Here is a 13,597-nt window from a genome sequence, read left to right as displayed (position 1 = left end):
TAACCTGGTAAGCTTTATATAACTTGAAACTTCCAGCAAATTTTATTCAAGTAACTCATATTTGGATACGCTGTACTCTATAACCAGGCTATACTCTACATGCTGTGCTCTGTACATATCCAACCTTAATACATTAGCTATTATTGGCTTCACTGTCGATCCATCTTCATCAAAAGTGATTAAATGGGTTCAAGCCCTACAGTGGAGTGTTGCTGCTATGAGTGTAAACCAACAAAACAGGAATCGCACATCATTAGTTACATCAGACTGAATGTCGTGGTCCCCAATTGCTTGTATTTTATAGAAACGTTTGGGGTCTCGGGGTGCTTTGTGTAGAGGAAAGCTATTTTCGTATTTATAACATGACGCCATAAAAGCATTTTTCCGACAGTACTAGTTTAAAAACAGTTTTAAACTAAAGCGCTGCGCAGTGCTCTTTGCGGAACTGAACAAAGTTTTGGTTGGGGCTTAAACTATTGGCTGAGCTCCGCCGTGATTTATCCAAGGCTGCGATTGGACGACAATAAGGACAGTGTCCATTGGTCTCTTTGTGGATTGAAAGTAAATGGTTGACTGACATTGTAGACTGAATGTAGCACCATCGGAGCAGTTAGTTATTCTTTGTATCACCCAAAACACTATTTCTAGGTGTAGACATCTCTCCATTTGTATTTAATCAAAGCATACTACGCATGCGCACCTATAACCGGATATGGTACAGATTTTACTTTTGTGGCTACCGCCTGTTGGCTAAAAGCGCTATATTTGCTGCGCGAAACAGCAATAGAACCAGTTTTCTGCAATTACTGACTCACACATGACAGCCTCGTTGAATCTGCCGCAATAAAATCACTACATGGACAACAGTCATCATCAATGGATAAGCAGTATTAATAACTTCGACCAAGTCTCACAATGGCAATGTGCTCCGGGATGACCACTGATAAAAAATCAGCTTCGTCACCTGCTGAATCTTTGCGATCAGTGGCAAAGCATCTCTCTCAGTTGCTGAATCCAGCTGCTCTGCCGACATGTAAAACGTAAAGTGTGTTTGTTTGTTCGTTTGTTTGTTTGTTGTTTAACAACGCACTCAGCAACATTCCAGCTATATCACGTCGGTCTGGAAATAATCGAGTCTGGATACAGTGATTGACATCATGAGCATTGATCCAAACATTTGGGATACGATGACATGCATTTACCAAGTGAGCGAGCCTGACCACCCGATCCAGTTAGTCGCCTCTTACGACAAGCATAGTCGCCTTTTATGGCAAGCATGGGTTGCTGAAGGCCTATTCTACCCCGGCTCTTCACGGGTCGTAAAGCGTAAAGGTGAAGTGGGATGATTTAGACGGTTCTGATTACTGTACTTATATAGCGATGTGCATGCACGAGTGTGAGTGTGTGGCTGCTTGTCCTAGTCCAGGCTAATGTCGGTTTTATAGCGCTTGCCCACTGAGATACCATCCGCAGTTTAACATGACTACCACACTCAGACACAATATACTGACTCCGAGCCGACCAGGCTTTGTTTGAATGCTTTTAATGCCGAGCGCCAGGCAGGCGAACAACAAGTACAATCTTTTAACGCCTTTTGGTATGACGCTACCCAGAATCGAACCACCGACCTTCCGCTCCCCGTCAGACCTCTATCCACTACACCATGGAGGTGTCCGTTAAACTGTAACTGTACAACCCGATCCAGATGAACGTGTATAATAGTGCTAACGCTGCATGTGTTCGTTTTCATCGGCTACCAAACCACCAACTGTTCTAGGTCATACCCCTCAATTGGAATTGGTTTCTCCCCCTTTCTTACACCCCTTTCTTGAATGAGGGTTGTAACCTGTCCACTCCTTTTTGACAGTTTGAGGTGAGGTGAGGTGAAATTGGGTTTAACGTCGCGTCCAAGATTATTGCACTGATATAGCGACGTGCATGCACGTGTGTGTGTGTGTGTGTGTGTGTGTGTGTGTGTGTGTGGCTGCTTGTACTAGTCCGGACTGATGCCGATTTATACTGCTAGCCCACTGAGATACCATGCCGCAGTGTAACATCAATACCCCACTCAGACACAGTATACTGACTCCGAGCCGACCAGTCCTTGTTTTATCCCCGTAATGCCGAGCGCCAGACAGGGTAACAACAAGTACCATCTTTTAAAGTCTTGTGGTATGACTTTACCGCTCTCCGGGCGGACGCTCTACCACTAGACCACGGAGGCGGTTCTGTCAGTTTGAAAGTCTTACACATACCGGAGCAGCCTGACAGATTAACTGCAACGTTTTTTTTAAAAAAAAATCAACGAATTGCGATGGGATTAGTAATTTTGTCCAGCTTGCTATATGATTTATGCAACTTTATATGATTGACCTTTGATCGCAGGGCAACTATTAACCATTTTACGTACACAATAAGTGGATATGATTATAAGATGATTAATAAGAAATAACTTTGCCCAGTGCAGTGAAAATTGCACGTCATATCAATCTACGAATGCAAAATCGTTCAAACTGGAAGCACTGGTAAAACTGACATAACAGAAGAAATGCCACCTTTCCTTCAACTTACAGTATGGCGCGGCTGTTTATTCCTCCAATAGCAACTGAAATGTATTATCGACCCGGGGCTCATTGCATCGAATAATATTATTCTCGAAACAAGATTGGGCTGAATTATTTTCTCATTAGAAATAGAAACCCAGTAAATGTGTTTAAAACATAAAGTGCGAAGTAGGATTCTGCTCATTCAATGTTTACCGTTAGTCTGACTCTAAGTTCGGGCAGGGTAATTAAGTTCAGTTCACTAGGGATTTGTCCCAGAGAATGCTTGAAAATATATTGTTTGAAAACAATTTGTTGCATGGCGGTTAAAATTCATTTTATGTATTTAGGAACATAGTTTTAATCTCCATACATAATCAAAGGCCGTTTGTCACAATATCAAAGTAAGTGTATGTTTTTTGGAATTACATTGTTTATTCGTGTTTGCGTAGTTGGCGCGACTGCATGTTATTTCTGATTGGGGCCCAAGTATTGATTTGGCTGTCGTCAGTGGAATTTCGGACCGACTGCCAAATTAATCAGTTTACGAAGTTTATTGCAGTAATTAGACGGGAGCCGCCCGGGAAGTACACCTTGGCCTTTTGTCTCCTCACACGGTACTCAAAGATTGTTCATGGGTGAATGGCATCAACAGACTGAAGAATTACCTCCATGTTTATTTTGAGTACAAGTGTTTAAAGGTAAACGTCCATGTAAGCTATCTAATGAACCAGTGTACGGATGCACTGAGCTAATAATGTCTTTCAGTTGGCAGGCTGCGGCAGTTGAAGAGAACAAATTCTTGTATACATTTGCATTTTCATTGCCATTCTAGAAGTTGGGGGACCCGTGAAGATCCGGGGTAGGTCTTCAGCAACCATGCTTGCCGTAAATGGCGACTATGCTTGTCGTAAGAGGCGACTAACGGGATCGGGTGCTCAGGCTCGCTTACTTGGTTGATGCATGTCATCGTATCCCGATGCTCATGATGTCAATCACTAGATTGTGTGATCCAGATCCAGAGTGCGGCGTTAAACAACAAACAAACAAACAAACAAAGAAGTTGGGGAGAAGAAAACATACAACTTTATGGATAACAATTGGTTCATTGCATTAACGATGTTTCGATGTATATCCTACAACGTTCTCAAGTTGGGATCCTGGCGTTTCTTATGACTATAGAAATGGCTATTGTCGCATATATAAACGACATTTTCTTCCTTCCCTTACTGAGAGTCATTATCCCGTAGCTGGGACCGACTCGAGGCATCGAGATACTTCCTTAGATTTGAAATGAATGTGAAATTATTTTTTTCACCTTTACGAACTGGGAAAGATTATAAACTAATATCCATCGAATATAGAAATTATCGTCGCTGCGATGTTTATCAAGATGTCGGCACCAATTACAGTTCATCGTACAAACTTACCAAGAGAATATATTTTAGAAAGAGACATTAAGCAAAGAAAAAGTTATGACAAAGATTTCTTCTGGTAATTTCACATTGATAGGGGACAGGACTCGATACGGAGGTTCTTGTAAATGACCTTGTGCGTTGTATTGTGAATTAAACACGGCAGTGCCTTTGGCGTATTCGTACTTCTATCTCCGTCACGGGAAGGTGGTCAGACGCTACAGCACAGAACAAATGGAAGCGACAGTGGCAAAGGGACCCTGTGGCTATTTGATTAGTTAAGACCACGTCGAACTGTGTTCCTAAGCTTGAGTGAGTGGACGAGTTATGGGCTGTCTGAATAACAGGAACACTCTTATAGGGTTGTCACTTTTGTTTCAATGCATTTATTCCACACGTCTAAATCAGACATGTTGGTATAAGTGTCTTATGATAGCCTTCCAGATAGGACTGGGCAAATATACAATTATTATTATTATAGCTTTATTATTAGTTTTAGACGAATAAGTTGTCGGGTGGGAAATCGAAGTTATCAGATATGGAAGTTGTCAGATGGGGAAGATTTTTGTTGTTGGTTTGTTGTTTAACGCCGCACTCAGCAATATTCCAGCTATATGACGGCGGTCTGGAAATAATCGAGTCTGGACGAGACAATCCAGTAATAGATATCATGAGCATCGATCCACGCAATTGGGATCGATGACATGCATCAACCAAGTCAGCGAGCCTGACCACCCGATCCCGTTAGTCGCCTTTTACGACAAGCATAGTCAACTTTTACGGCAAACATGGGTTGCTGAAGACCTATCTACCCCGGAATCTTCACGGGTCAGATGGGGAAGTGTTTAGTCCGGAAAGACGTCAGATGGAAATCTTAACAATGTTTGTTGTTGCCTTGCATAACTTGACAATAGACTAACATTCTAGTCTCTGAAATGAAACTATTTTACAGAAAAACGTAGTGATTTAAATAAAATTATCTTAATAAGATATAAGAAAATGGATCACAAAACCTGAATGAGTAATGATCTAGACTTGCCAGTTATTATAGACGTACGTGGGCTTCTAGATATTTTGTTTCAGGGTCTGTGTGGCAGACTAATCTTAACAACCGTCGTTGCTGGAACACAGACTGACACCGTCTTTTGAAGTGGCAAACGACCCCAAACCCTTATCCGCTCTCACTCTTCCAAATTCTTGGAATGTGTTGAACTATTATCACATCGAGTTCCAAGTTGGTGTCATGTATGTCAGTCTAAATCTCCAACCTCCCTCCCTACTGTGTCTTTAAGAACCACTTCTGATCGTCTTCAGAACCCTCCTCCAACCCTGCGTGACTGTAATTGTTTGAGCATGACTTGATCATGGAGAGTTGAATTTTTCTAGAGACATCACGATAGACAATTTGTATGTATGTCCTTCTCAGACGGTGTTGAGTAAATGACATTTCAACCTTCTCTTCGGCGTTTGAAGCAGCACAGTGCCCAGGGTCAGGTCTACTTCCAACCAGATCGGAAAGGATCACCCTTAGCGAGTAAAAACACAGCTAGGCCATGGTATAGTTTTTGATCGGAACACGGGCAATACGTGTTTCCTCATTACAAGACACGATATAGACACCGCTCAAAACAGCTGCGATAGGAGGACGAAAATCTAATTTTGAGCGTTTAATCATTCAATCTGGTCAGCAGCCATTCTAATATTAGAAGCAATGTCTATTTATGGCCGTCTGACAACGGTTCATCTATTCCGTATGACGTCAGCGCAGTCTTTTCAAGGTCATTGATCGATCAACTTCCGGTGGGCTGCACCTTGGGATCGGAGGCGAGATTCAGTGGTCTGGTAATTAGAGCCCTGGTCGTTTCAATCACTAAGCGCTGCATTGACGAGACGGTTTCAAGTGGTGTAGTCCCAGAGGTACGTGTGTACTAACCTAGTCGTGCGTTCAGTTTTGCTTTGACCCTGTGGGGATCTGGGTTTGACTATACTCCTAGCAACCTAAGTCTGGGGTAATAGGCGATTGAATGGAGCGGGTGGTCAGCCCCAGTGACTGTGTTGAATGCTTGTCACCGTACCCCGACAGTGTAGGCCGTTGTTCACGATATCGATCACTGGTTGTCAGGTAAAAATATTTTCAAAGTGTTATGTCGGCATTTTACTGACTGTGGCGTTAATTATCAAACCAACATAACAAGCACACACGCCCATTTCACCTTGTATTTAAATCTGAGCATATTTCATTATAAAATATTATTCGTGATGTGATTGGACCGTCTCCGTGATCTATTGGTAGAGCGTCCGCCCGGAGAGCGGAAGATCCGGGCCGCGTCATACCAAAAGACGTTAAAATATGGTACTTGTAGTCACCCTGCCTGGCGCTCGGCATTAATGTGCTAAAACAAGGACTGGCGGCTCGGAGTCAGTATACTGTGTCTAAGTGGGGTATTCAGCTGAATGTGGTGTTAGGTTCTACAAAAAACTGCCACTTAGTCGAAGTGAAAAAAACACAACGTTGCAGATATACTTCTGTTTCATCAGCTGAATGTGGTGTTAGGTTCTACAAAAAACTGCCACTTAGTCGAAGTGAAAAAAACACAACCTTGCAGATATACTTCTGTTTCATCAGCTGAATGTGGTGTTAGGTTCTACAAAAAACTGCCACTTAGTCGAAGTGAAAAAAACACAACCTTGCAGATATACTTCTGTTTCATCAGCTGAATGTGGTGTTAGGTTCTACAAAAAACTGCCACTTAGTCGAAGTGAAAAAAACAACCTAGCAGATATACTTCCTGTTTCATGCATCAGCTGAATGTGGTGTTAGGTTCTACAAATAAGGGAGGCTTAGTTGTATTAATATGAAGATGGTTGTTCTGATGGCACTTCGTACCATTATTATTACAATCATATTATAAGTATCATTATTCTTTACATATGTTCCGTCTTTGTGTTTTATACAGATCTCGCGAAAACACATGGGTTCAAACGCTGACCTACTCACGGAAATGGGATTGCTTCATTCATGTATGTAGGATAATTTATTCAAGTTACGCCTGATCTTTTTTAAAACTTCATTTACGAATCCAACGACTCCAAAAACATGAAATGTGAAAAAAAACAACTTTCGACCCACCGACCTGATTTGGGGGGCCAAAAATCTCAACAACAAACAAAAACTGTCTGAGCATAATATGAAAAATGCGTTCATAGAAATAGGGTCTTAAGGATTTCAGACGTATATAATGCGATCTGTAAATCGTATACGAGGACATTTTAGTTTTATTTCGTTTCGGTAATAGGATTGCCATGGCATGTATAAGTATAAATATGTGCATGTACACGACTATATTTTACAAAGAACCGTCTCTTTGAAAATACGCCATCTTCATGAAACGTTCCCATGCTGGTAAGAATTCGAAAAATTGGCGGAATAATTTATGTGAGAATATACCATGCTGTCATCTATTCAATTATGTATGGTTGCTGGACACCTAGTTAATTAAGACTCCGTTTTGGAACAAACTCAGCTTGTGGTTAAAATGAAATAGGGATATGTTGACAATTGTTCTTTAAACAGGCTACTGACGCTAAAGTACTTCAATGCAACAAAGACGCTGTTGATAATGGATTACCTTATCTATCGTGGCAAGTGTCGATGGTGGATGAGTTATAATGATTGTATGTCCGCTTCCATGTTCTTGATGGAATTATCCATGCGTTGATAAACTAGATCCCTTCAATGTTTATTAACTGCTGTTTAATAACAGATGTTTTCCGACCTTTTTCCGCACTCATGTATACCGCCCAGGAAGCTGAGACTAAAAATGCTCACTGATCCATTTAACTGGGTGCTGTTTTCAAGAAATCTAGAGTCATATATATCTACATCTGGATTCAAGAAATCCAGAGCCTTCAAGAAATCTAAATAGATAGATAGATAGATAGATAGATAGATAGATAGATAGATAGATTTTTCTTACTAACAGATGTTATACAGTGCCGTAACTGGCCCCCCTGGATTTTTTTTTATAGAAAACAGTTTTATTTGAATCATGAAAATACAAGTTTGGGACAAGTGATACTTGTACAAATATTTGCCCCCTTCAAAAAAAGTTCACTACGGCCTTGTTATATATATTGCCTCTAGATTTCTTGAGCCTCTAGATTGTTTTAAGCCAGCTCTTACAGGTCCCACCAACTGATAATTTACGATAGATGGTCTTGAATTAAGTTGAGTTTTCTTATAGCAGAATTATGTTTGATTTGCAGACATTTACACTCCCCAAACCACCTGGAAATATGACTTTGTATCTTAATCCAGTATTAAAGTTTTTTGCACCTTATTGTCATGTAAACAGCTCTCAGGATGAATATCAGTTTTAAGGTGAGTGAGTTTGTAAAACGTCGCTTTGTGCGGTATTACAGTGACCACACAGTATATGTCAACGTTGGAGTAGACTGACACAGGGTTGTACACGGTAACAACGGTTGCGAAACAACGTCTGTTTTGATCGTTGTTGTTTAACGCAGCACTCAACAATATTCTAGCCTATAGTAAATAATCGAACCTGGACCAGACAATCCAGTGACAAATTCTGACCCGGACCGTCACCGATGCTCCAACGAGCAGGCGTATGATAGTGGCAAACTCAAAAAGATAAACCATCGCCATCACAGCTAATCGTGGGGTTCGAGTCCATTCTGGACAAACAAGAGGTTGATATTATGAGCATCTATACACGCACTCGGGGTATGTGGCTGAAAACAATAAAACAGTTCAAGGATTTTAACTAGATACCCCGTATATATGACTTTAGCACGAGGCATATTCCACCCATGACTGATTTGTCCTCAATTGGTTGAAAAGGCACACCTCAAGAAAGGCGATACGCTCTGGGCGAGAACACAGGGCATCACGGACATGGCACGGCGTATTTGGCAGTCATCAGCAAGAAGCGCCGCGAGGTGGCTGAAGAGAATAACTATATTATTCATATTTGATGTTTTTATCACACCCTAACTGAGTTTGGCGGGGACAGGGAGGTAACTCTTGTGAGGCTAAAGGCAGTTCATTCACCTAAGTGGACCATGCAGATATAAACATTAATCAAGTTTCGGTGATGTCCAGTTTGTTTACAGTAAACATAAACTGCTTGAATCTGAAAATGAATCTGCAGATGTACTTCCTGTAATCAATTTGAACTGCTTGGTAACCATTATTTGAGGAACATTTCTGTACTTCTAAACAGGCGACTATGCTTGTCGTAAGAGGCGACTAACGAGATCGGGTGGTCAGTCTCTCTGATTTGGTTCATGCATGTCCCAATTGCGTGGATCGATGCTCATGATATCAATCACTGGATTGTCTGGTCCAGACTCGAATATTCATAGACTGACGTCATTTAGCTGGAATATTGCCAAAACCCTGACCCTGATTCAAAATATTAATGTTCAAATAGAATCATGAATCTAAGCTTACAAAACATGTCCATTGTTTAATATCAGGCAATATTTCAGTTTCTTCAGGTGACGGACTTAAAATGACGGTGGATAATGTGGACTTCACGTGCGGGCTGTAACAATGACATGCTTTAATCCGAGGCAGTGGGAATACATTGTTGAGGGCATCAATCTGTACGTTTTGCTAGGGTAGTATTTTATTTTTATAATGTTGACCTTCAGTTGTAACGGGTAGATATAACTGTAAATGTCCCATAGAGTTATAGTGTTTAGTTTGAGATGTAGTGTTTAGTAAGAGATGTAACGGATGGTTTAAAACCGTAAATTCTGTTGGAGTGGTAGTGTTTAGCTTGAGTTGTACCTTTTAGCTCGAGGTAGAATTGCAGTGTAGGATGCAGCGGGCAGTGAGCGAGTGAGTGGGTGAGTGAGTTTGGTTTAACGCCGCTTTTAACAGTATTCCAGTTTTATCACGGTGTGTCAGCCAAATGTTGGGGGAAAGCCCGAAGTGATGCAGGTCTCAGACGCTTACCTCTTTGGTGAAACCCACGAGCACGAATAACATAATCAGGGAGAACCGGGACTCGAACCCAGATCCTACTTTTCTGGCCAGCCCAAGGGACACAGCGACTGGGCCTGCCGTGTCCCCTTAAAATAATAAACACTTCGGCTGACAAATCTAGACAAACATAATCGGGGCGAACCGGGATTGGAACCCACAATCTAGCGTCCCCAAGGGATGCAACTCTGCACAGCGAATCGCGGCGCCTCAGACGACTGGGCACCGGTATCCCCTTGCAACGGGTAGTTGTAGCTGGTGTTGTACTTGGTAGATAGTGTTGTAGCGGGTAGATAGCGAATATATCTGTTTGTCGTGAGTAGATTATGTTGCAGTGTTGAAGTGGTTGATAGTGTTAAATGAGATAGCTACGCGATAAATCGCAAAGACAATGAAGAACAAAACATGTTTATACGTCACGATAAAACATTGTTCTATCATGACGTCATTTCTAGTGGGTAGGTAGTGAATAGGTCTAGTTGTCGTTATTATATTGTGTTGTAATGGTAGACAGGAGTAGATAGCGTTACAGTGGCTAGATAGCGAATATATCTAGTTGTGTGTAGATTATGTTGTAGCGGTGTATCACGTTATGGTGGTTAGATAGCGTTATAGTGGGTAGATAGCGTTATAGTGGTTAGACTATATCTAGTTGTGTTTAGATAATGTTGTAGCGGTGGATCACGTTATGGTGGTTAGATAGCGTTATAGTGGGTAGATAGCGTTATAGTGGGTAGATAGCAAAAAGATCTAGTTGTGAGTAGATTGTGTCATAGTGGTAGATAACGTTATAGTAGTAAGATAGCGAATAGACCAAATTATTGTGAGTAGATTTTGTTTTAGTAGGAGATTGAGTTAAAGTGTTTATCCATTAACATAACACTATAACACTATCTACTACTTCCGGCTACAACCACCATAATGCTACAGCTATTGTGTTGTAGCATCATGGTTGTTGTAGCCGGAAATGAGAGCTTGGGCGACTTGAACAACCATCACTTCAGGGATGGCTAGCGTTGTAGGGGGAGGGGGTGGAGGTTGCAGTGTGTCGATGTTATGAATGGAATAGGTAACGTTGCAGTAGGGGAAGTCACTTGTTTGATTTAGAGGGAACTAAAATGACAAGTGTAATAGGAAATGGACAGATGTGTAGTTGATTGCTAACTAAAGGATAAACCCTTGCTATCAGATAGACATACCTCGTCATATATAGCCGAGCCTCCGTATCAGATTGATGTATAGTAATGGCGTCAGACGTACTAATATTACATATAAAGACATTTATCACCTAATGAAAACTGCTATTATTCATTTTATTTCACAGAATGTCAAAAGAAAAATGTGTTGCATGACAGAATCTATTTATTCAACATGCTCAAAAACGTCCCTATCAGATGGCAAAACACTCTCAACCCGATGTGATTTTTCAAGCTATACTTAATTATATATCTGTATTGAACGATGTAAAAATACAATTATATGTACACACTATATTTGGCAATCTCAGGTTTGTTACAATATGTATGTAGTGCTGTTCTTGCATACACAAAAACTATAAATCGCATTAGGCATTAGGCACTGTACATTTCTTGTTTATTTACGTAAATCAATATTTGTATAAATGTCAGACGGGCGAGAACCGCGTCAGTGAGTAATTATTATTATTATTTTATTTATTTTTTATTATTATTATTAATTTTTATTATTATTATTATTATTATTGTTGTTGTTGTTGTTATTATTATTATTTACAGATTTAAATTTAAAAATGCAGCAAAGAGGGTTTTGGTGATCCTGGCACAGTCAGGCTGGTTAGGTTCATCATCAGCTCAGGGCCCTAGCCCCCGCTACACGCAGCCCAGACAGCAAATGGGACTTCTCCCAGGAAGCGCTGCCTACTCACACTCACACAGAACATTTCGGAGATTGTGAAGACTCCCAAAACTGCAGCCTTCTGCATTACCCATATTGTCAGAAGGGCTGTATTCCTGGTAGCAAACCCGGGTACTCTCCCAATGTCAGTCAACAGTCTGGGAGGTACGAAAAAGGCACCGAGAACAATGGGGAGTCGGACAACTTGGTACTTGGGATGCAAGCGTGACATTCCGAAAGCGAGGTTCGCATATTTGCCATGTTTTTTTCTCGAATCTTGTCAAAAGGGACAGAAAATACAATAAAATAAATGATTTCATTGGATTTATCAAAAAGGACAATATCAGGTTTTTTTTGGCCGAGATACGTCGTAGGCTGTATAAGGGACTATTCCAAAGAGGTTTGTATTTATCATTTTCCACGACGCCCTCTTCATATTCTGGGTCGTACCATGGATGGACCTCTGTGTCAAAACCACAAGCATGGCGAAGACGGTAATAAAAGGACCGAGCCACTCCATCATGTTGCTTAAGATAATGTGTTTGTGCCAAAGCTTGAAATCCACTGACAATATGTTGGACAGTCTCATTACATTCATTGCATAATCTACATTTCATATTTGCATTTTGATGCAACATTTTAGCTTTGAATTTAGGACCGATTTGTTTATATCATCTCTACATATCTTAGAGTTTCAGGGCAATTTCATTAAAATGACACTTCAAAGGGTGTAACAGTGTCCTAAGACTTGTTGAAGGTCAGGGGCTGTTGGAGGTCAATCTCAGTTTCTTTGACAAGATTTAGAAAGTTTTCTTTCTGATTTCACTCCCTCCATATGGTTATCGCTTAGACATCCTGTGGTGAATGAGTGAGTGAGTGAGTTTAACACCACTTGAACGGTATTTCAGTAGTTATTATATCACGTTCTTCATTGTCTTTGCGATTTATCGCGTAGCTATCTCATTTAACACTATCAACCACTTCAACTCTGCAGCATAATCTACTCACGACAAACAGAAATACAACACCAGCTACAACTACTCGTTGCAAGGGGATACCGGTGGCCCAGTCGTCTAAGGCGCCGCGATTCGCTGTGCAGAGTTGCGTCCCTTGGGCACGCCAGAAACCTATGATTGTGGGTTCGAATCCCGGTTCGCCCCGATTATGTTTCTAGGTTTGTCAGCACCATACCCGTGCTCGTGGGTTTCACCGAAGTGGTAAACGTCTGAGACCTGCATCACCTCGGGCTTTCCTCCCACATTAACCTGAACGCCGTGATATAACTGTAATACTGTTAAAAGCGGCGTTAAACCCAACACACTCACTCACTATTATATCACGGTGTGTCAGCTTGATGTGGGACGAAAGCCAGACAAGTCAATTCCCTTTTTTGACTTGTACCATGATATTACCGTGTTTTGATTCAGGTGAACAATTGACTTGCCTTTGCATGTGTTTGTGACGGGTGTCACCTATGGGGCAGGATACGCTCGCCTTTTTGCAAACACCTTGCATCACATTATACATTTGATAACGATTAATAAACGTACGCTCATGATATAGTCAGAGTCGTACAATCGGCTCTGCTTAAAGCAGAGATTTCTTCTGAATGTGGAAAGTATTTGGTCTCTTTTATTTAAAGCTTTGGTGAAACCCACGAACATAGGTATGGGTCTGACAAACCCAGACACATAATCAGGACGAGTCTGGGATTCAAATCATAATCATTGGTTTCTGTCACGCCTAAGGGACGC

Source organism: Haliotis rufescens, unplaced genomic scaffold (assembly GCF_023055435.1).
Source record: "Haliotis rufescens isolate VD_foot unplaced genomic scaffold, xgHalRufe1.0.p SCAF_11, whole genome shotgun sequence".
NCBI lineage: Eukaryota > Metazoa > Mollusca > Gastropoda > Lepetellida > Haliotidae > Haliotis > Haliotis rufescens.
Note: the sequence above shows the minus strand (reverse complement) of the source record.